Genomic DNA, 23,481 nt, shown 5'->3' on the forward strand with positions numbered 1-23,481 from the left:
AAGCAGTTAATTAAGAGTTTTTAAAGCTCCTTTAAAATGGAGTGTTTAGAATTAAATGTAGCCCTTTAGCCATACATTTTCACAGCATCACAATGGGATCTCTGTGCCCTACCATATGACAAGCAATAAATAATACTAACACTATAACAAACAACAACACATTCCACTGACTTCAAGTTTGAGATACTAAATTAGGAATAATGAGTGTTATGTAGTCGTTTATCTATACATTTTGCCATTCACTGTCTGCTTTTAACCCTTCCAGTTCACCAGAGCTTGTCAGTTAATAAGGATAATGTCTAATTCATCATCAATGTCTTTGAGCTTTACCAGATTAGGGCTATCATTCCCAAAGTCTTTCCTTCCTGACCCAGATTTTGCCCTACCTGCACACAGAACTGCCCGCTGATTTTGGAATTTACATACCAAAGGACAAACAAAATCCAGCTACCAAACACGGCCGTATGTCCCAATTCACGGACGTCACAATTATGGGCGTTAGAACGAAGATATTGAACCTCTGCAACTAATATTTGTACTTGGCGTGTCTTTCACTAAATGACAGGATGCATGTGCGTGTTTGTTTGTGTGTGTTTACAGCCATTTGCCTGGAGAGAGAAACCAGAGTCCTAGTCAAGGCTCTGAGGACAGCAAAAGCAGTTTATCCAGTGACTGATTTATGGGGTGTTGGAGCAGCATGGCTTCGTGCAGGTGCCGCTGGGCAGCACAGTCCAGCTCACCCTCTCTACCTCTTAGTATTACACGTGACCCTTTACTATAAAGGAGCACAGATAAATATTTCACGCCAGCTCCAATGAAAAGCAGAGTAATGCCATGACCTGGATGGGCCGATGGCCCAAGGATGCTCCCTGGGGAAGTGGGCAGCACGGATCCAAACTGCCAGTGCTCTGATCACTGAGCTCTTCAATTGGTTTCTTCCCCTCTAAGGTAGCAGACGCCAAAGGAGACTACAGGTGGATACAGGATATAGATTGATTCAACAGAACTAGGAAGAGGATGGAGAAGACAAGAACGATCAAAGTTTTGTAATGCTTTTGATACATGGAGCTAGTAAATAGACTTATCACCCTGGAAAAGAGGCTGGGAGAAGAGATGACAGATTTATAGAGTCATGAATAGCCTGAAGAAAATCAGGAAATCAAAGCAGTCGGTCGTTTTAATGAAAGAAGTAAGGAATATCCAATAAAGCAATGAAGACCTAGATTTAAAGGGAGCAAATGAAGTGCATTTTCATACAAAGCAAAAGTAAAGTGCAAAACCCATTGCTACAGGATGTTCTGGGAGCAAACACATAAACAGGTTCAAAAAGGGATTATATAAATTCATGGATGACAGAGCCATCAGAGGCATTAAACACAGCCTAATGCACCTCTGGCTCCGAAAGCCTCTGTACCAGTCAGCTGACAGACGCCGGGATGACATCGGAGTGGAAGGATCATCCTCCTGCCATGTGTCTACATGCTTTTCCCTGTGCATTCACCAGACACCAGGCTGAAGACAGACAAACCCTTAGTTTGATCAAGAATGGCCATTCTTACATTTTGGGATGACATACATAAAATTGCATCCTGCATTCTTTTTTATAACCCAGATTGTCTGGTCTTGTTTTATCCGCCGGTACGAGAGGACAGCGTATCTGGAACTGCAGTTTCTTCACAGTGAATTATCTGTTCAGTTTATCAGCTGCCGAACTTAGCTTCGGTGGTGAGTCACCTATACAAGCCAATTAGTTCAAGTATACTGTTTCACCATAATCATTATGGTTTCATTAACCTTCCCAAAGAACCTGCTAAAGCCCTTGTCACATTATCAATAAGAAAAAATTGGCGAGATTGGTGAGTTGCTTTTAATCTCCCGCATTTCTGTTGATAACATCAACATCAAAGTTGCTGTCTTCTCAAATAACTCGGTGCTTCTTGCAGTCTCCTGACATTTAAGGGCACATTCTCTAGTTAAATTAATGCCAGCAGCGCTGACTGCAACCTCCTTTTATAACTTCACGCAGTGCCATGTTATCTATCACTTTCCCTACAAAAATAAATTGATCATATTCTTTTACAGACATATAGTCATATAGTGTTTTTTTTTTTATGGCTCCCTGCTCATCTACCCCCCAAAATGAACAGAAAAATAAAAACAAGAACAACAAGCTTCAGCACAGAAAAACAAGGAGGCTCAGAGCTGACATCTCCTTTAGAAGAATGTCCCATTCAGAGCCCAGGTCCTCCACAGCAGCAATTCAGTAAATGCTGCTCCATGAACCACAACTGCAACAGCACTGCACAGGATGAGCACAGCTTTCAGAGGCAGATTCTCACCTATTTACAAGTGTGCATGATGAAGGTGATCTTCATGATACAAGGCACCTAGCAGGTTACTGCACATAGGGTAGGAAGGAAACTGCATGGACGCAAAGATCACTTCTCAAGGCAAACATGTCTGTGGCCAGTCCAGTAACCTCATGCACCTGTTTCGGCATTTGGCTCCTTGCTTGTGATGCAGAGGGTAAATATCATTCATCATTAATATTGCCCATCCATAAATGGCTACTGACACTTGGAAGGAGGTCTTGTAACTAATCCTCTTTATCCACTAAACCCAGGCAGGTTGTCACTTAAAGAAAATATAACAACTAACTAATAGTCTGCTGAAAGAAAAAGCACACCGATTTGCTGGAAAAGAAAACACTGAAAGTCTCCTTTGTCTCCATCTTTCTTCAGAATTGAACTATATCTAGCCATACCCCCAAAAAATGAGGCACAAAACCAGGTGATCAGCATTCTTTCTTTCATTTCCTTTCAATTATATCATTCATTTTGAATTCTAGACTTGCATTTTTTGTTAAAAATGTAAGAATCAAGCTGACTGTCAGCTGAGCTGACCAAAGCTCCAGCTTTTCTCTCATCTCTGTGTTACATAGTACCCTTTAGGCGATACACCTGAAAGGATTTTTTTTTTAATTTTCCTTTTGCTCTGATGAGGAACCGGCAACAAAATGTTTTTCCGTCATCACCAGTGACATGCATTTCACTCCACATCCAGCCTGAGTAAAGACAAAGATCATTTTCACAATTATGAATTTTACAGCAAGACCTGGAAAACCTAAAAGGAAGGATTTTTTTCTCATTGTGGTTCTGAAAGCAAACTGCAAAGAGCCTGAATGAAAGCGCCTGGCTCACTTAGCAGAACGGTCAACTGGTAAAAAACCGTGCTGTTATCCTGCTCCCACAGAACTTCTCAAAGGAAACTACGGTGTCTGACTAAAAAGCACCCTTCAGAAGGACAGGTGACGTGAACACACGGGCAGAAACGGAGAACAAGGCCGCTGCTGAATCTCGATACAGTCAATGGTACTGCTACATTAAAGAGAAATGCTAACTTCACCACACGAAGGAGGAACACCAACCTTGCTCCCACCCACCTGCAATCACGCTTGGACATCACAAACTCGCAGCTTGACAGAGCTCACCGAGATTACTTGGCCTGTCCGGGGCCACCAGGCCTAAACTGCTTGTTCTTTCCTTCGGCTTTCATTACCACTAGGAGACACTGGAGGGAGGTTGCCGTCATGCAGACACAGCAACGCTTTACTAAACGTTAACTGATTGTACAGCCAAATTACTACCTTCACGCTGAATAGAAAAAGAAGTTAACACTCTTGCTATGCAGAGTGTTGACATTAACTTCTCCCCTCAGGACTGTACATTAGACTTTCCTCTGCAGTACTTCATAAGATTTTAAATGGAGGTTTAATATGTGAGTGGGTTTTATTGAATTGTGTTTTCCCTGACAGGGTCCAACTACATGGAGTACTCCCCATTGCACTGGACACTGCATGAGAACCTGTGAAAACTGGGGACAGTTCTCAAGCATCCAAAGGCCAGGAGCTTAGAGGTCTCCCTCCTATTTAATTTCAATCATAAATTAGGTAAGAGTTCATTGCGTAGCTTCCTGAGCATGCCGGAGCCCTGGCACTTTAATTCAGGTGACTCCGTGGGTCTGTAACTCATGTGTGGGTGGAAATGGATGGACCTACACTAAAAAGTGCAATTTCAGTACCACCTCAGGGGCATACTGGAAACCTTGGAGCACTGTATTGCATTCAGGGCTGGCAGTGGGGCCAGCATCACACAGCCTGGGCTGGGGACATGGGAGAGCCACGCTCTGCTTATTGCCGCAGCACGGCCTCTTGGCCAGTCCTGGGCAAGTCACTTCAGCCCCTCGTGCTTCTCGCTGCAGAGCAGACAACGGGAATGACCTCTGCAAAGCACTGGAAGAGCTAGGTTCCTCATCATCACCTTCCCCGCATCTTTCACATGTAATCTCTTAACACTGGTGCTCTCAACTTGAGGGTTATTTGTGGACTGGAAGGCCAGCAGGTTGAGCCCCCCAGTAACTGACCTCACCTTTAAAATATTTCTCATCTCTTGGGCCTGCTGTTTCAGAATTTCATCAGACATGCTCCTGGGTAAATCCAGCCCAGCCTGACTAAATGGAAATTAATTTGGAAAAGCAGAACGAAGAAATGACCATGTTGTCACAACCACTGGAATAACTCTCAATTTACAGAAACGGAAAAGGAAACCAGGCCTAGGGCCTCTAATTGCTGAGCTGAGATCCTGCCAGACAAGAAAAGAGCAGTTACAGGGCAAAGCTGAAGCACTCATTACACTGCCAGTACTTCCTATCCCCGAAGACTGCAGAACTGGATGCTTCACTCACACTTCTACACTGTTGTGTTTTTCAGAAAAGCTTCTAGGACATGCATTTTAGGCAGCTTGTAGAGGAAAGGATACCAGGACTCTGGCTATTAAAGTAGCATTCAACATCAACCTCCAAGTCACCTTAACCTGCAACCAAGCACGTGTATTTTGTCTGGGAAGGTAAGTCTGAATCCTGGGTCACATATTTGAAATAGAGTGAAGTGCCTTCCAATTAACCTAGCATCAAGGTAATAAAAAGTGATAGCATACACTTATTATAGTTGTATAAATTATGCAAGAAAATACTGTAAAGCAGACCTCCCCCCGGATTAATAAGATGTTGCTACCTAACTTAACACACTAATGAATTCTTGCATGTTATTGATGCTTGGAGCTAACAGTGAAACTGCATCACACACCCACTGTATTGAGTAAATGAGAGCCACACAAAATTTGGCTTTGCTATAAAAACAATACACTTAGTCTAAAAAAAGCTTTTGTTTTTTGAAATGCATTATACAGTGTTGTCAAACAGATCTCACTCTTTCTATCACCTTGTTTTAGGGTAATATGATTTATGCCACTTTGGCGCTGCTCCAGCAAAGCACTTACAGAAGACCTTCATCTTGAAGCACATGAATAGACCTGCTGAAATCAACAAGTCCGTTATTCCTCTCCTTGAAACGAAGCGTGTGCTTAAGAACCTTGGTAGATGGGCTCTTTAGAAGGAGAAAGATTATGAGAGTCTCTCGCAGAGGACAGAGCACAAATGTGAGTAACGCTAGAAGGGCCGCAGCCTGTCTGCTGGTATTTCGAGCTCACCGTCTGTGTATCTCAGCAGAGGTGAAGAGGGAAATCAATCTGCCAAAAGCAAATGAATTACACTACAGGATACTGGCTGTGAGGTGCACGTGGACATGTTTCATCCAGAGTTCTGGCTGAGGCAACCCACCATATAGTTATGATAGTTCAGAGGCAGTGGTTTTTATGAGAAGAGCTTGTTCAGCGAGTTATGGAGGAGAAGGTTTTTGTGCTAGCCTGAAAAAAGACAAAGACGCTTAAAAGGTAAAAAGTTACAGAAGCGAAGCAAGTTACAGAAGCGAAGCAAGCAGACAAAAGCTCCTTCACTTCAGAGAAAGCCCCGACAGAATCTAGAGCAACCCCGAGTTGTGGTAAGTAGACACAAAACTGCTGACTTCACCGAAGAAAATCCCAGAGAAAGAAATGGGTATTTTGCTACCAGTGGGAATCATATTTATCTGCGTCTGCAAAGCAAAGCCATGATGTAATTGCAGTCTGCGTTAGCACCAGTGCCAGCTGAACAAGAGCAGCAGGAAGACACAGGAGCGTGACCTTTAAGGCAGAGCTGGCAGTCGGCGTGCAGACCCAGGGCTGTCCTTCAGCAGCTCCATGTGCTGAAGATTGTGCTGCTGCACTTTCACTCGGTCCTTCACTGGCGAGATTCAGTTAAGCTGACAAACCTGTGCTTACCATTTGGTGCTACGCAGCACGCCCTCCTAAGAAAATGAGAAAACTGCATTTGCGGCAGCACTGGGCTGCTCTTTCACCACAGACTGTTTTTGCAGACACACTAAATTTAAGAATTACTTAAATTCTTCTTCATCCCACACAGAGCTACAATTGCAGGGTCGGGTCTTGCAGCCCTTCATCTCTGTCAGGTTTGATACCACGCGGACTGGCTTTGGCGACGCTGGCATTTTTCATCATGTTGTTACCTTTGCAGTACGGGTGTCCCACACATCAGCAGGCTGCCCTAGTACCTCAAAATTACTGATCAAAATCAATACCTAACAGTGAATAGCTCTGCATGTTTCCAGTCATTCTGAAAGCGGTCACCATGATTTAAATACATGATGGGAACAGTCGAACTGACTATTTTTTTTATTAAATAAATTCAGCTTCTTTAGTATATGTGCAGACACTCTGAGTTAAGTTATGAGTAAAGCCCTTTAAGCTTTTCAGTTTAACTTAAATATTCTTTGTTTTCTTGGCACACATATAATTAAACATAAAACAGTACTTTAGATTTTCTTCCTAAAAAAATCCTGACTATACACACCAACCCAAGGATGCTGCCCACTTACAGAATGCATTTCCCCAGCTTGTATCCTTCCCTACAACTTCAGTACAAGGTTTTCTTAGGAGAGAGCTGCACACAGTCTTGCTGAACACAAACATTAGTTAAATCTTGCAGGCTGTATTGTAGAGGTGAAGCTTCATTTCTCAGCTTTGCTGGAAACAGTAACTTCACTGTGGCACATATGACTTCAGCAGGTGCACATTAAACTGTACAAATAAGCTGAGTCACTGCTCATGAGTAACAAAGAAATACCAGTATTGTCTCCCAACCTGTCAGAAATAGCTAACAAATTGCAGTAAGAACTACCAACAAAAAACTAAAAACCCTCAAGAGAAAGGTGAGAAACATATCCAGGGTTTAAAAGGAAAAAGGAAAAAAGAGAATCCATAGAAGATTTAGCCTAAAATCAGACTAACGGATTATTTTCCTGTTATACCTTTTCTCTTCCCAATGTGACGGGTCTTCCAGATGTGCTGAGAAAAGATGATACAATATTACAGACCCCAAGAACTGCATGTATGATCAAGAACATCCTTTGGGAAAACAGGCATAGTTACCACATTTTAAATGTTCACAAATAGCAATATTTGGCCTTCTTACAGTAATAGCCTGAAAACACTCCTAAGACTGTAAATACAATTTAAATACTAGATTACTTTTTAACACTCAAGCCCCATCTCATTGATACAGTACAGTCCAGGTGACAGGATCAGTGGTTTGGGATTTATTTTTGGATTCGTCACCCACAGATTACTGGGAGGTTTTGTTTTTTTGGAGAAATGGTCCAGCACTTAGCAACCACTGACCTTTATATATTTTTAACACCACAGTGCTTTACAGACCTGAGCTCTGTTCCAAAATTTAGAGCAAACAGCTGCAGTGAAGCAGGTACAAGGAACCAAACATTCAGGGCCAGACAGTCAGCTGAAGGGAATCAGCTCTGTTCGGCTGAAATGAATGCGTTTTCAACTTTCTAAACTAGCTGGGGATCGGGCACTCAAGTTTCAAGTCAGAAAAGCTCATGCAGGCTGTCTTCAGCTCCCTAAAAACAACCATGCATCAGATAAACCCAGAAGTAAAATACAGAGTCAGTGCAATTTGATCAGTTTGTACCAGCTGACTTCCTCCTTTATCCCTTTAAATAAACCACAGATTTTCAGAATTCTAGCTTGCAAATTTAAAAAAGAAACAAGCTGCTTGAAAGATTCCCAGTGACTCACCAAAAAAAAAAAAAACCAGAAATGTTCAGTTCCTCCATAAGGATACTGCAACTGAAAAATAGGAAATGAACAGAAGCAGAGACGAATAGCAAGCCCCAGCCTTTCATACAGAAAAAGCTTTCTACTTTCCCTTTCTCTTTGTGCAGAGAAACCCTGTGTGGAAATGCCTGGCTCGTTCTGCGGGGCTGCGACGCTGATTGGCGAAGCAGCCCTGCAGCAGATCTGCAAGGTGCCTGGGGTCAGACGCTGCATCTCCGAACCTCATCCAAGAAGGGGGACAGAAAGAGGCTGGACTGAGCTCCTTTGCACTCGGCTCCTGCTGATGAGACATAATGAAATCCCCACATTTATTCTGTTTCATGTACTCTGGTAATTCAGTACAGAGCTGTCTGCAGAATAAGAGAACAGAGCACACTGGGATAAGTCAGAAGCGTGTATTTATAATCTCTGCCTTCTGATAAGTTAGCAGCATGTACCAGTGTTTCCTCGAAATAAGTCTGAAGGGGAGGAACAGATGTCAACCTGAAAGTATAATAGCATCATAACTCCTGTGTTTTACCATTAGGCATAAAAAACGCTTTGCATTTGTGTATGCCTCTACTTTCCCTCTTAAATGAGGCCGTCATGCAAGCCAGCTGTAATCCACAGTACACAATTTAATTTCTACTTCCTTTCCTTTCTAAACCAATACAGCCCAAACATGGGCACAATGTTCATCTCTGCTCCTTCCGCACTGAAAGCATTGTACTTGCATTATTATGCCCACACTCTTCCTGAAGTGTGTTGCTGAAAGAATACCCAAAGTTACCGTGCAGAACTCCTTATTCACTCCAGTGCAACTGAAAGCACTCAGGCTCTCACTGACCTGATTGGCAGCTTTGCCTCAGGAAGGCTTAACAGGGCCTGTCATTATGTACGTGATATATCCTACCATAATTAACTTCCTCAGGGAATGACATCCAGAGGAACCGCAGTTCAAATATACAGCATGCACCTGAAATTTGACATTTTGCATTAGATTCCTAGCACCAAGATGCATCCATGGAGGATGTGACACTTCCATTTTTCTTGACTGTAGCTAAATGCCAGTAACTAAATCCCGTCGTAAAGAGAAAGTCTTAAAAACTGTTGAAACATACAGATAAAAAACAGTGTTCTTTGTTCTTGAACAGATCTGATTTAATTCATTAGAAATCCAGAAGGTGTTTAAAATTACTGTGTGCCATTTAAAATAAGATGAAGTAATAGCTTCCTTCAGCCTCTGTGGAAAAGATTCAGAGCTGTAATGCTTTTTCAAATAATTACCCTGTTCATCAAGCCTCAGTACAAGATGACTCCGAGCAGAAGAGAAACGGAGAGGTCAGCTGCGAGAACCTCAGTAGCTACATGTACCAAACTGAATGGTGATGAGAGCACTTTGCAGGCATTTGTCAAGTCACAGGGCTAAATTAGGCTAAATTTAGAGCTGCATGTGAAAGTATCAAGTCCATCTACCACATAAAAGGGTCCTGGGGGTGGTGGTGGGTAGGGATGGTGACTAGGTGAGGCAGCTCCTCAAACAGGCAGCACTGAATTAGTGCTCTCGTGTGTCCTGTGGTTCTGACTCAGCCACAACCTGCTCTGTGAGGCTGTCCAGGGAAACGAGCTAGAAGAGGAGGGGAAGTCAGGGGGTGACACGGAGCTGGCACAGCTTACTGCTTCCCTGCCTCAGGAGGCACGTAAGAGCATGTCAGTTGTGCAGTTCCAGGACAGCACAACTATATCCTTGCTCAGGACAACTACAGCATTCGCTACCCGGTGCTCAACGAAGTCCTGTGTCAGCTTGCACAAACAATTCTCCTGAGCAGAATCAGTAGCATAAATCCCAACATGTTAACTGTATAGTATTGTGAATTAAGTCATTGAGATCAAGTCCTGTACAGAGTATTCAGAAGAACAGTCAATAAGTTTCTTGGGCATCTTTTCCTGGAGGCCCTGCAGAAATTAATAAAAGCGCAGACACATGAACTTCAGGGCACTTTTAGCATGAACGAGACACAGAATGAATGAATTCAGAGAAACATCAGCTCTGTTGGAAGCTGGCAGGTTCCTTAATGCATCAGATTTGTGATTGCTTACAGCATGACTGAGTTTTTTCCTGTGTGTTTTTCTCCCACTTTGTTCCCTACATATAATAAAGTTCTACAGTAGCTGCATTTGACAGATCTGATATAGACACAGGCCTTCCCATCAATTTTTCCTCAGTCTGCTTCTGCTCTCGCTCTCTGCCAAGCTCACAGCTTTGTTTGTCAGGTCTCTCCACATATAAACTTATTTTTCAGGTAATACCTGCCATTCAGTCTTACTGCAGGGTTTTTAGTGATTCCAGTTACCCTAAAGCTTCTCTGCTGAAAATTGTAAATAATGTAATGCACTTAATTCACTCAAATCTGGTGAAGTCTGCTTCAGTAAACCTCGCAGATCCATGTATTTCAGACTGCCATCTGTTCTGAGCGTGGTTTGCTGTTTCCAATGGATACAAATTCTGATCTTTATATTCAGGATTACAGCCAACGGTCAACTGAAGCCTCAAGTGCAAAAATATCACCTTTGCAAAGCCACTGCATGGCAACCATCATAGCGCATAAATTTCCAAGCCCATAAAAGCTATCATCTAGACACTACTTAAGTTGTAAAACTTAATCTACTTGGTTTGCTTCGTTTTGCAGTTTCGTAGGAGTTATCCCAGCAAAGACTACCCTGGGAAATGGATTAAACCACTGAAACATTTCTCCAAGCTGTGGGTTCTCCCTTGTTACATTAGCTCATTGCACTGACGGGGCTGCCTGGCACGGCTTGGTACAGCTCTGCACCGCTGTGAAACACTGTGCCCCGACTTCAGTTACCGTGCTTCACGGCCGCTGTGGCAGCACCTGCAGCAGCAGACAGAAGAGGTTTTGTTCAGACGTACTAACTCCTCCCCGTCTAAGCTGAATAACTGCAAAATTCCCCTGTCTGACTGAAAAAAACACAGCCAGGGCACTGGACTCATCCCTCCCGCTCCTCTCCCACGGGCTGCCATGCCTCAGGACACATCCATGTGACGAATTTTTCTTTTGATGCCATAAATAAAAGTTGAACTGCAATTTACTTTGCCAGATGAGTCATTCTGTGGTTTATTACTGCTGCTCAGGAAGAAGGTCTAAATTAGAGGAGTGAAAGAAATACTATCACCACTCTACGTTGCGTCTCCATTTGGGTCCTCAGCCACTTTTTCTGATGTTTTAGTTTGCAGACATGTCCCAAAGCACCTAAGCCTACTTTTTAATCGGCATGGTGGGCTGGGAGGAGGAAGAGACAACCTTAGAAGCCATGATTGCAGCTTTGTATGCAAGGGACTGACCTACTGCTGGCTGCTGCATCACAATCTGTTTTCAGCACTACTGGGATCCTGCAGGGAACTGTGACCTACAGTTTTAGGAGATCTTGTTCCAGAGAATCCAGGGGATGAACCCTCCCAATTCACAAGTATTAACTTGTGGACCACACATCAAGAGCACAGTTCTGCAGGAAACAACACAGAGAAAATGCTGTACTCTTACAGCTGCTACAGAACAACACAAGGTTAAATACTCTTGGGAAAACAACACAAGCTGATATGATGTAAAATGAAGCCTGAAACTTACTGCCTGCATTAACTCATCCTATTATTAATTTACTGAAACAGAGAGAAAGGCAAAAGTTCAGGTTATCATTAATAATCCCAACCAGAACAGTGCAGCAAAGATGGAAAGCCCAGGCAGTTCTACTAATTTTAGATGGTTTCTATTATTGGATTTAGTGCTGTAGCTGATTTAGGGGGAGTAGAAAAAACATAAAAATCCAACCATTAAATGAAAGAGATGGATCCAGTAATATCTGGCCAGCTTTTCTTAATACATTGAACTAAATTGCCTTTATTTGGGTGTTTAAGATTATGTTTGTTCCCTTAGGATTCATCCTTCTTAATACCTACCCCATCCCTTGTTAGGTCCATTAATTCATTTTAAACCCCAAGTTTTAATTAACCGAAGATATTAAAGAGCTTAAGTCACATTTTTGTGTGAACACAGGTGTTAAATCTTACAATACGGTAAAACTTCAGCTCTGGCCTTTATGTTCTGCCTCTACAACTATCTCACCAACTTCAGTGGGCACATTCTTCCTTACTTCCCACCTTAACCTGATGTGTGCTGTTGTTATTCCCTTATAAACTGCTGTTCTGCTCTGCCTCAGTCACAGCAGCATTTAACTGGTGGATAAAGTGATTACAAAATGTATGATGCATCACAGGGATGCTGGGAAGTTCAAAGAGAACATCACTGCAAGGAGACTGGGTCTGGGGCTGATACAGTTTATTATGGTAATGTACCATCTAAGAAACATGCTTTTGCAAAAGAACAGCTGTTTCCTTCCTGTTTACTGGTAGACAAACTGCATCTTACTACCCAGAAAAGGTGCATCAGCAGATTTTCTGATTTGCAGGATCAGCCTCAGAAAACCGTATAAACGCTTCAGAAAGATTTTCTACCTTCTCACAAATCCAAGTAACAGATTGTGCTTTTCTTCACCTCTTTCCCTTCTGTTTTCCTCACCTCCATTTGCTTGTCCAGTGCTCTAAATACTCTGTCACTGAATGACCAGAGGATTATTTGGAGCAAGAAGCTGTTGCTTGAAGGAGGAAATGCATGGGAAAATCCACTCCAGCAATAATAATGTATTTAGTTTTATTGGAGGGTCATACACTGAATGTGTCTCTTACCCATTTGAATAGAAAATTTCTGAACTTTAGTAAAGACAACTATTCACAGACAAGATAGCAAAGGGTCAGTGATCTCCTTAATAAACCAAAAAAACGTTAGTTTTAAGTTGGGATAAGGATGCTTGCACACAGACTGTCCAAATAATGCTACAGTTTTGAGGCAGCAGGGCCAGAGCCCAGCGCTGTGATTTCAGCTTGCTTCAGCAAATGCCATTCTTCCTCTAAAAATGTCCGCCTGCTCCTCATATAACACTGGCTTGGCAATAGAAAAGCTTTCAACCCAAGTTTTATGAGACCTTTTTATTTATGGAATAATAATCGTTCTGCCATTATGTAACCTGGCTGTCACTTTTTGGCTATGATTTCTGAAAAAAAAAAAACAACAAAAAAAACTACAGGAGGTCTGATACGCTGGCTTCCAAGGGAAGACAATATCTCCAGGCCCATCTGTGACACCAGCCTTTTACTGCACCTCCAGCACGTGCAAATTTAGGTAGCTGTGCTCATCATCCCTTGCAGCATTACCTTCCATACTCATTTTGTTATCGCCTGTCACCCATGCAAATGAGCACATAAGAGACAGAAACAAATGGCATGTATTTATATACCCTTCATTAAACCCCACGAACTGTCCACTGCCCAAGTGGCATCTAGTTCCCTATGGATTTGCATCCTCTGTGTCCATCCCCACCTGGAGCTACGAGTCCGCGGGCAGGTCCCCGCTGCATGTGAGCTTGCTGTCCTGCTGCCAAGCTGGGCAGGGGGAAGCTTGGCACTGCCTGCACCCTCCTCACCTGGGTGCCCCTGTGCAGCCACATGCTTCTGGGAAGCTTGCAGAAAGTTAATTGTTGATGGGACTTCTACCACACCTCCAGGACTTGTTTCAGATCAGCCAGTATTTTCAGAAGCGTTCAAGATGTCAAAAGCCCAATTGCATGATCCTTGCTTCTTTAGGAAAGCAGGTTAAAAAAAGAAACAATAGAATTAGATCATTTCACTTTGATGGCAAAAAACAGAGCAAGTCCCTCCAGAGATTTTAGGCCAAAAAAAAATCCGACATCAAAAGTAAAAAAAAAAAATTCTAAAAATCTTTGAAAATACAGTAGTGACTATTAAAATAGCATTCCACACAAAACCGATAAATAAGCATATTTCAGGGGCTGGATCAGAGACCGATGCCCTGCTTGTTGGAAATATTCCTTCAATAGCTAGAAACTTTGTTTTGTTTCTATAGTTACTCTCACTACAAGTGGCCCTGACTAAGGCCGGAGGTATTTGTTATATAAAACCTCCCCGCAACTGCAGCCTTAAACTTCAGAAAGCACCGGTCCTGCCTGCAATTTCTATTCCAAGACTAAACTCAACATGCTTTAATGCTGATTAGTGTGTACGCTGGAGAAGCGGTTTAACGACGCTATTTAAGTGCTGCAAGCACAACCAGCATTGTTCACAAACATATCCTGAAGCCCCTGGCAGTGCCAGAAGGAATTTAGAGGGACTCTGCGCAGAACAAGACATGCAGCGACTTCCTCCCCAGACAATGATGTTGTTAGCAGCAGCTGTCATGTACAAGAGAAACTGGCAATCGAGTTTAATAAAATTTGTTGAGTGGCCTTTGAATTTAATGGAAAAAATCCGTGTGCCCAGTTCAGAGAGCACCAGGTACAAACAGCCTATCCTGCAGCACTGTGATGTTTTGTTTTGTCACATTTTTATCAGTTTAATTTGAGAAAGTTTAACTTCAGTAAAAATATATATCCTCTCTCCCTTGGCCTTTAATGTATTCTAGTTTTTTTTCTTTTTCTTCAGGGGAATATTTTCAGACAAACTATTATACATAATATTGGAAAGATGGCTTATGAGATCCCCAGTGGAAAGAGAGATGACAGGACCTCACTTTTTGAGGTAGTCATCTGATGCTCTTACTCAAGTACTACGATCCAGGCGGGTTCAGGCCATCTGTACCATTCTCAGCTGTAATTTTTCCCCTACTTGGGTAGGGTAAAACAGCTTTACCACGGTGCCTTTCCTCCTCCTCAGCTTGAAGTCTAGACACTATGCTTTTTCTTAAAAGGCCAAGAGTCCAAACAGAACTGCTTGCAAGCAAAGATAAGCACTTACAAGTGCTGAGGTCAGAAAATACAGCCCTGTTTGTACACTTGTTTTCCTGCAATAAGCATCTCTTCAGGTTGTGGCCAAGTCAATGACTAGTCATTTTTCTACTACAGTGCTGACACAGGGCTATTTAGTTAACTTCTGCAATGACAGATGTAGCCATATATGCTCCATAGCTGAAGCTTTAAGCCATTCAAAAGCTACGAAAGACTGGGAAGGTATCTTTCTCTTGTCTTTTCTTTTCTCCCTCAGTGCTGACACACTGTACTATTCTTAGCATGCAGAAATCAGTGGTGTTAATTTCAGAGTTCACACATCAGAGGAAGCACTTACAATTTATTCATTCATTTGTGAGAACCTGTATATGGTTTTGCCCTCAATGGTACAGCAACATGCCTTTTTTCGTTGTTGTTATGGCATTATTTGCAACCAGTCTTACAGCTTACTACAGCCTCGTAAGTGCTGAAGAGAACATCTGCCCTACCTGGTAAGAAACACGATTTCCTTAAGGTGTTGTTTGGATACAGAACTGCTTCACTGCTTCTTCCCTGTACTAACAGTAGTCAGAGTGACACATAAACCATGATTTCTGCCTCTCCCATGTCTTGCAACTAATCCCAGACTAATGACCTAGTCTATGTAGGCAAATAATGAGTACCTGCTGGAATACATAATTTGTGAATATTGTTTCCAGCTTTTCCTGGCATTGCAGCTTTACATTATACTATAGCTTTACTGTGTTAGACCAAAAAAATCAAATTATTGTTCAGCTACAATGTTGTTTACATTGAGAATTCCCAGACTGACAGTATATATGACTACACCTTGTAAAATGAGACACCAGCTCTGCCATGTGCAGAGACCAATTAGATGGTATCAGAAGCAGATATTGCCATACCTAAATCATCATTTTTGCTATCAAATGTTTGCAGGAGATCTAGGTGGAAAAATGAGCAAAGTCTAAATTAATACTCCACGTACAACCAATGATAACACATTGCAAGGATTAGATAAGTTTCCAGTTCTGAGCTTGCAAGGCGTCTGAAGTTATTTCATTCTTTTAAGACACTAGAATTATCTGCATACTTTTCAATAACACTGTTACAGCTAATTAGCCAAATAAAATACCCCCAAATGCAGCTTATTTTAGCTACCATCCTTCACAGTATCATCCTAGGGCTAAACTAATAAACAAGCATTGCAGAAGCTTAACGTGTTTGTTTCTAAAACCCCAGAAAAATCTAACTAAAGGGTAAGTCAAGCTTGCTTTGCTCTCTTCTTTTCTATAGCCATTCAATCCTTTATGAAACGATGAAGGTTTGATTCAGATGTGGTTTGTGTCTGCAATTTTTTAATTATTGTAAGAAATGTAAATGGGCTTTGCTCAAAAGCAGCTTAGATATGTGGGACAAAATATGGCTACCAAACCCAAGGAATACACATGGGATGACAGAGAGAAGAGAAACATCACCAAAGACCAAAGGCTTTCAGATGTAAATTTTCCTGCACTGCAAAACCACAGATGGTGCACGCCAAACACACAGAGATGGCTGTCATTACCCTACAGGATCTCCCTTCCTCTTCCCACAGGTCTTTTGCACAGGACTATGCCCCCAGTATGCAGACTCTTGACATCTGTAGGTGACTAGGAAAGTAGCAGGCAATTGCTGGTTGCTACTGAGAAGGAAGTAGCATAACCCCAGCTAGCTGGTAGCAGAGGCTTCAACCCCATCACACTTGGGATCTTTCTGTGGGTTCCCTGCCACTCTACACTAGGTACAGCAAATATCTCCTTCTTAGGAGTTAAAATGGAAAATCATCTGCTGTGAAGGCTCCAAAGGGTGCGTATATTGACCCCCCCCCCCGCCTTTTTTCCCCTCAAGTGGACTTAAAAATAAAAGCCTTTTCCAGCTGGCATTTCCAAACCGACAATGTGCAGCCTCTTGATTAAGATGTGACATTGTTTATACACCTGGCAACAAAGGGTATTCCAAGCACTTCCATCTGCTTTAGCACGAGAGTAACAAATAGGAAAATGTACCGTCCGGGTCAGAAGATTTTTTTGTGATTAGAAAATAATTCAGTGTATGTATCCTGACTCTTATATGTTACTACACGTGAAAGAACCCGAAGTCACACATGCACTTCAGATAGGGAAAAAAACTCACACCTCTCCAAGCAACAAGCTGCCAATACCAGAGTGCACAGCTCTGAATGAGCCTTTCCACACAAGAAAGCCACAGCTTAGGGAAGCAGAGGATGTCCGGCCGCTCTCCCTCACAGGAACCCCTCCTGGAGGTGTGGGGAGAATACAGATTAAAGCCATCCCACACTGATTAAAAATCCCCCAGACGTCAGATCAGCACAGCTGGTTGGCAGTGGTATGAACCACTCCAAGCAAACGTTGTCCTCATGCCACTCACCAGTGGTTTCCTGAGGTGGCTTTGTTTTGTTTTAAACACATCAGGCAGAATCACAGACTATCCCAAGTTGGAAGGGACCCACAAAGATCATTGCATCTAACTCCTGACTCCATGCAGGACCACCCAAAAATGAAGCCATACGTCTGAGAGAATCATCCAAACACTTCCTGAACTCCAGCAGGCTCGGTGCTGTGACCACTGCCCTGGGGAGCCTGTCCCAGTGCCCGACCACCCTCTGGCTGCACAACCTTTCCCTAACCCCCAGCCTGACCCTCCCCTGTCCCAGCTCCATGCCGTTCCCTCGGGTCCTGTCGCTGTCCCCACAGAGCAGAGCTCAGCGCCTGCCCCTCCGCTCCCCTCGTGAGGGAGCTGCAGGCCGCCATGAGGCCTCCCCTCGGCCTGCTCTGCTCTGGGCTGAACAAACCAAGGGGCCTCAGCCACTCATACGTCTTGCCCTCTAAACCCTTCACCACTTTGTAGCCCTGCTTTGGAGGCTCCCTAATACTTTTACGTCCTTTTTATCTTGAGGCACCCCAAACTATACACAGTACTTCTCAAGGTGAGGTGGTACCAGCACAGATTAGAGCAGGAGTTTTTGCAAGGATCTTTAAGCCCTGGGCACTGCTCTGCACATTAGCACATATTTGGTTTGCACTGGCCAGGGGAATCTCCCGGCCTTTTTACCCTTCCACCTGCTACCTAGCTCTAGTTACCATTGACTGCTTTTCCCATCTAGCTCACAGGCACTGCCGATGCCTAGCTGAAGAGCTGCTACACAGCTTAGAGTAGCCTACGGGCTCCACAAGGCTCAAGGTTGCAACTGCAAGCAGCTGGGCAGCCAGCCCAAAGAAGTCCATGTCCCTGCAGTGGCTCTGCCAGCAATGCCCTGAGGAGCTGGGCAGCAGCTCCCTGTGAGGAGCAGCCCTGGCAGTGTTGACATCCCTCTTGCTCCTCTGCACACAGCAGCTATTTTTTGAGGGTCTTACAGCTGGTGCACACCTCTCCTGCAGCGTAATTTGGCAGGGAGCACCCTTCTTGCGGTCTGGGGCACCTGGCACATGCACCTTGGGGGTGGACAGATGCTGTATTCTCCTCTCTTCCATTGCCATTTTTGTTACCCAATGTCACAGTGACATCTCCAAGCACTTCCACTGCAATCATCCAGGGAAGGCTGGAGGAGGCTCACTAATCTTTAAATATAATCCCAGCATGTGTATCCTATTCCTTTTGCAACTTATGTCATTCCTATTTTTCTGTTTTTCCCACTTAAACTGAAATTTATTAAGCCAAACAAAAGATTTTTTTCCTATCTGTTCCCCAATTCAAACATCTAATTTTTGAAGAACTGGAGAAAACGACTGGTTGGCTGAACTCCCATGGTAAGAGTCAGAGCTTCCTCTTTTACTTAGTCACACAGCTCTCTTGCCTGCCTGTGGAAGGACCAACTGGCCGTCTCTCCCATTCGTTATACATACTGCAGCAGCATGCTATGTTCTCAGCTGGGTTCAGAGCCCCACTGTGCTGCATGCTCTACCAACACCTGAAAGACAGTGACCTTGTCCTGAGAAAACGCAAGAAAAGCTACCAAACAACTTCAAATCATCACAAGTGCTTGGATGGTAGACACAAATGGCCAGATTCCTGGGGAAAAAAGATGCCCAGGAATCCTTTCACTACAAATTTTAGTGCACCTTATCTTCATTTGAGGTGCTTGTTATTAGCCTCCTGCCACTTCTCTAGCTGATAGAGACATATGGAGTAGAGGTCACCGCATTCATTTCTTAGCCTGTTAAGATTTCCAGCAGTTCGTATCTCCAGGAGGAAATATATAGGAGGAATACACAGGAATTCTGCTAATGAGAGTGGACACTTTGCTCTCTATCCTCATAGTTGCTGTTCCTCCTAAAATACAGTCTTAAGACAAACTTACTGCTGAACTACATATGTAACAGAAAACTTCAAGTGAAGGTAAAAAAGAATAAAGCATTCACAAATGACTCACATTATCTGGTTTGTGTAGTGAAAAGTTAACATATTGAGGAATACGTCTGGACATTTTTAAAGGCATGTTGGTAATGCAGAACTTCTACATTAGTCTCTCTCTATTATATCTCCATTCATCATTCCCTTTCCCTTACTAACAGAGACTAAAATATTAAGTAACATGAATATTGACTAATACAACTGTCTACTTACATACTGGGTTCTGCAGGCATTAATGACAATGGCAACAGAAGCAGACTTACCACTTAAGCAGCAATTATTTTCAGTGTTTCTGAGAGTGAGAAGCAAAGGCCTTCCTTGCTCTCAGAAGACAAAAAACACATTTGTGGCTGAAAAATGACTATGCCTAGTTTCTGTTCCCTGGTGAGTTCTTTGGAAAGTCCAAATACTTTCCCTTCCCTCTTCTTTTCAAATGAAATAGTAATAATAATAATAAAAAACATTTTGTGCTTTTCTCCTTAGATAAATACAGCTAGGACCTTAGAGTAGAAACCACTCAGATTTGAAATTTCCATCTGGATAGGAAAAAAAAAAACTTTCATTGAGTGATCAGAGCATGATACTCATCTGTGAGAAAATATGACCTGGCCACGCTGCAAACTTCTTGGGAAGTCACTTACTACACTGAAGAGCAATTTGCTATGTGTAACACTTTATATATTAAGTATAGGCCTTCATGCATTTGAGGACCTGAGTTTTCCAGCAATGATTATCAACATTCACTCTCAGTGAATGCTAATAAAGCTGATGCTCTTTTTTCTGAAAAATAAATTCCCAACCCAAAAGTGAGACACTTTATCAACCTTTCATTTTCAAAGACTTCAGAAAAAAAAAAACAAACAGGACTGCCTATTAAGGAGAAAAAAAAAAAAGAAAACAGAAACACCAAAACCCACCCATCTCTTCCTCTATAACTCTAGTGATTGGCCTCTGGGAGCCTCAGGAAACACTTTCAGATTATCAGGTCTGTATGTTTGACAACATATTTTCCATAGCCTTTATCTTCACCTTTACCAGATGTACAAAGATGAAAAACAGCCAAGTGAGGGCATCTTGTTTCTTCCTTCATGGATATAAAACAGCATTGAAAGAGTTCCATTCAGGAGGGTTCTCATTGTGTTTTCCAGCAGAAACTAATGCCTGAAGCTGCTGGTAAGTGGCAGCATCCTCTGCAGCCTGGCAGCAGGAAAGCTCAGTCCAGAGCTGGGCTTCTCACACAGATGCCAACATCCTCCCTTGGTTCTTTGTTTTCAGGCAGTAAGCACGCCTCAGGTCCTCCTTCTGATCTCCATTAACCAGGTCTGCCTCTGGAGCTCACAGAAGTGCCTAGCGGAAGCACAGTTATCCCAACCACCGAGTCACCTCCTCATCCACGCATGCAAGTACTACGGCCAAATTCCACCCAGCAGTGTTTCTGGTGGCAACCTGACTCACTGCTGCCCAGTCAATACACACATGTTATTTTCCAATATATTCTGGCATTCAACATAGACAGTCAGGGCTCCTAAACACTTCCTTTGAATATAAAACAGAACACCCTGCAGCTGTTCCAAAGAAAATGACACTTAGCAGGGAAAAAAAGCATGGGGGGTGGGATTAACTCACTGATAAAGCAAGATGTACAACGCACTGAAGTGAGCCAGCAGGAACCGAAAAGCATCCATTCCTCCATCCAGGTAGGAAAGTAACGGCAAGAAGTTAATTGCAAATAGAGGGATATAGAATTGACATTTTGATCCTTCAGAAAGCACCCATGCTGAGTGGTCAGAACATATTCTGTTAAGGCCTGACCCTTCAAATAAACACAAAGAAATTTTAAGATCAAAAAGGAAGTTAGCCAGTTACTACTCTCACAAAGTGGTTTAAAGGCCTCCTTTTCTTCCAGCTTATCTGTAGTCACTAAGCCTTAAACATAATGTCAAAACCAACATCATGTCAAAAAACTGCCCGAACACACATACACAGCAGGAATCTACAGGAAAACCCACAAAATCTGAGCTTGAAATTTAAAACACAAAGTTACTGACATTTCCTTATGGTATCTCCTGCTTTTACACAAATAAATTGCTCTTAAGTACAGGACCTTGTGGGTGTTATCTCAAATCTTCCAGGCCAAAACACAGACAGAAACCAACCCCCCCCCCCCCCCCCCAAAAGCCAAAATTGTCAAAAAAAATCCAAAACAGTAAAAAATGATATATCTATTTCTGGAATTCTTTTTTTTTTTTTTACCTTTAAGTACCTAAGTTATCATGAATAGGATTCGGAAGACTAGCTTAAAGATTTCCCTTCATATATTTGTCATAGAAATACTCAATATCATTACCAGTTCCCTGGAGTACAGTCATGATCATTTCAATCACTTTTTTTTTTTTTAATTTTATTGAAAAAATAACGGATCGTAACATGCCAAAAGCAAACGTTCACGATTAGTACAGCAAAAAAACAACTCCAAACAAGCCTTCTAATTTCACATAGTACTTTTTTTTGTTTAAGTGACTCATAGATGCCTAATATGTTTTGTATTATTGTACCGCAGATCAGCCTCACCATCTCAAGTACATACTCCCATTTTTTATTACTCTGTATTGTTGTCTAAGGCATAATAAAGAGATAAAAACATTTGTGGGTCACTCTCACCAGCCATGGTGTGAACACATCACTACAAGACGTCAACTTACAGAAGCTCCACCCTTAAGAGTTCTGAATATCTTATTTATAAGAGTTGCATAACATGATCAGATGCTACAGCCAAAATGTGAATTTATTGTTGCTTTAGATCCCCAGGCCTTGTACCCTTGAGGAGTTCAAAATACAATACAATATTCTGAGAATTTTAACAAGCTGTTTTTATCACCAGGACTGCTCACAAGATGTACCAGGCTTCATTGCCTCTTGCATAATGATGAGCTGGAGTCATATAAACATCGCCGATCTGATTCTCTAAGGCCACACTTCTAAAGCTAAGTGAGGCCACCACCACTTTCATGAGAATAGAGGTAAAACCTTTCTACAGTATAGACCTAAGCGGGGGGGACAACTATCCTGACAAAAAATTCTAGTATAGACTAGGCGTAACACAAAGGTTTGCACACCAGCGGCTTAGGGAAAATTGACTCCTCATTCCCCATGAAGATTAAAGGCAAAAAAGACAGTTCTAATTTTTGCCTGTCAATGATATGTACTACCCCAACACTGCCCCTAAAGATGTTGCTCAAAACAAGCATAGATTGTTTATTTTCAACATACAATAGCCTCAGAAGTAATAGAAAAAGAAAACAAACTGGACATGCCACTTTAATCGTGCATTTTGAGATCCTGATTATACTTTTATTTTTGTTTAAGTGAGCAGAAGTACCTGACATCGCTGTACCAATGTCACTGATAAATGCTATTGCTTATACACCACGAAATAGCTCTCCTCACAGCAAGTCCAAACCAGTAATCTTGCCAGAAGATTACTTCATGCCCTTAATGAAATTAATGCAGTAGTGATGGAAAAACAAAAAGCTTTCTGCTACAACACCACTGAGAGGACTACAGAACAAGCAATTCTCCATGCAAAATTTAATTCCTTTTTATTGATGGTCTCCAAGATACATATATAGTATTTCTTGGACTTCTGAGTTTTTTGCACTACCTTTACAGTAAGTACTTTGTAGCATCTCGGTAGAACAAAAGCATCTACATCTGACAGCGACACTGCTGCTCTCAAGCCACAACCCACCTGCCTCTTTGTTCATCTTTATGTGCAGAATAGCAGTGCTTCCCAAAAGTTTGTGTTATTTCTCTTTATGACTAGTTTTGAAACCCTGCAAGCAACACAGTAGTGACTTACAGCTTGGGAAGAGAAGGAATATTAGATGAATATTCATTTAAAAGTGTTATGATTCCTGTCCCAGTTGCAGAACTGCTACAAAAGTGTGATCATTTAATGAAACATTCACTGTCAAACTGGGCAGTGATCAGAAATTGCTGTACATTATGCTGTAACATTGTACTGTTCTAACTTAACAGGGGGCCATCCAGAAGAGAGAAAACAAACTGGCAAATAACAGGATAGGTTTTGTTAACCAGTCTGTGCAAGTTTAAACATTTCATTCAACAAAGGGCA

At 42.4% G+C, this 23,481-nt stretch overlaps 1 protein-coding gene and 1 long non-coding RNA gene across 5 annotated transcripts in view; one reads left to right on the top strand and one right to left on the bottom strand.

Annotated features, from left to right (window-relative positions):
- LOC310897934 overlaps window positions 1-21,504 on the top strand; it is a 29,346-nt gene extending 7,842 nt beyond the window's left edge. Inside the window, exons 2-3 of the long non-coding RNA XR_014582808.1 lie at window positions 3,815-3,949; window positions 4,769-21,504. This is a non-coding gene — a long non-coding RNA (uncharacterized lncRNA). The remainder of the gene's footprint in view (window positions 1-3,814; window positions 3,950-4,768) is intronic.
- Window positions 1-23,481, bottom strand: part of TTC7A (tetratricopeptide repeat domain 7A) — a 172,938-nt gene that overhangs the window by 62,730 nt on the left and 86,727 nt on the right. The window lies entirely within an intron of this gene.

The sequence above is a fragment of the Anser anser genome, assembly GCF_964211835.1.
Source record: "Anser anser genome assembly, chromosome: 3".
NCBI classification, from domain to species: domain Eukaryota; kingdom Metazoa; phylum Chordata; class Aves; order Anseriformes; family Anatidae; genus Anser; species Anser anser.